We start from the raw sequence: 1,870 nt of genomic DNA, 5'->3' as shown, positions 1-1,870 counted from the left end.
TTCCACTGGCCAGCAATGTAAGAGACATTCTTCTCACTGACCACCACACCATAGTACTGTGAGCTGTGGATATAATAAATTATAGAAGCCGTTCCCTGAAGACCCGAAAGTTAATTCAAATGTTCCCCCATGCAAAAAAGGTCACGAATGGCTGATATAAATGCATGAAAATATTATATTAAAGCCATTACTCATGGGTAACTTTAAATTATTGTAAATGTTTTTAGGCACCACCTATGAACACGGGATGCTGTAACTTTTTGCCATGTACATATTTGAGGCCTGAGATATTTAGTATCAATTTACCAAATTTAACTGTTGTTCAGCTTGCTTTATTCTCTAGAATGCCCTAACTCCTTTATGACCAGCAAAAGATACAGAATGTATTTCTGCAGATGAGAAAATACAGTTACTGTATAGAATTAATGTAAATTCTGCATAAACTACTCCTGCACAAGACAGATAATTCTAATCAGAGTTTGAATGGGGGCATTGTTTTTTTTTTGGGCAGCATACAAGACGTCATATGCCTTGGAGAGCTGATACAGAACAAGCGGGCTTTTAATATAATGATATGCTTGTTATAGTTTACTTCACATAGCAATAGCTACCAGAAAGAGAGTGATTGTTGAAATGGTTTCTGATATAGAGATCAGTCACCCAAAAAAAAAAACATAAAACCATAGCTGTGTGCTAGGACTGACAAGTTAAAATGAACCTGACAGAGGCGATTTCCAGTTTTTACCTTGTGGGTTTCTAACCTAATATACAGAAACTACTACTTTAAGTGATGCAAATGAACATGTCACTAAATATAGGGTGAGCTTTATTCTTCAGAGACCCAGGTGTTATTGTTATCTGTGCCTTGATTGCCAACTATCTCCAAGCCAGTAACAGGTGTTGTACTATAAAAGTCACCAATGGACCAGCAAAACCGATTTATTGCCGGTGTATAAGATAACAACTCGATCAGTAAGGGTCCATTCACACTGCTGTTTTGTGGCAATGAGTTTCAATGCACCTTACATGTGTTGATGCCATGCCATTTATCCTTGAATGTTAGAAAGATCATTTATGAGCAACTAGGACTAATATATATGAGCAGACAGAGACTACAGAGACTGATCCAGTTGATTTTTAGATCAGTGATCAGTGATCTAAAATCCCAAAACTCTAGAAATGTATTATATTTTGCCCCTCCAATAATTTTTATCAGATAGAAATCAGGAAGATAATTGAACAAATCAGATAGAAAGGGATCAGTGTTCAGAATGTACTCAAGCACTAAATTATCAGCAGCTAAATTATATTCAGATTCAGTTCAGATCCAATTGTGATGTAAAGTTGGTGGACCAGAATGGAGTATCTTGGACTTTTTTTCCAACACACCTCAAATGCAAATTACTTGTGTGCACATGTCCTATTGAAATGAAGGGATTCACTTGCACCTGCAACAAAATTCATGTAAGGAATAAGCCCCCATACTGAAGAAAAGCCTTCACTTAGCTTTCCATTACTTTTTCAAACATAACATGACATTTTATTTTCTTTCTGGTCAAGTTAACATTTCCCTTTTCCCTGCAATGCAGTGCTCTGTGCAAAGGATAGATTTGCCATTAGGCAAAGTAGGCGTGTGGTATATACCGCCAGGAGCAAAGGCTGTCCCTGTCCCTGTATGCTTTTTTTTTCCACATAAGAATAAATTCAATACTTTGGGCATTAATTACTAAAGCTCTCCGTTTGAGATGATAGACTATCATGGGTGGTCCAGCAAACTGGGAATGGATTTCCTAAACTTTTGCTATTAGTTGTCAAATATTTTTAATCCTGGACCAGATCCATTGTAAATTTGCTTAATCACTCAGTGTCC

The sequence above is a fragment of the Pyxicephalus adspersus genome, chromosome 5, assembly GCF_032062135.1.
Source record: "Pyxicephalus adspersus chromosome 5, UCB_Pads_2.0, whole genome shotgun sequence".
NCBI classification, from domain to species: domain Eukaryota; kingdom Metazoa; phylum Chordata; class Amphibia; order Anura; family Pyxicephalidae; genus Pyxicephalus; species Pyxicephalus adspersus.
Note: the sequence above shows the minus strand (reverse complement) of the source record.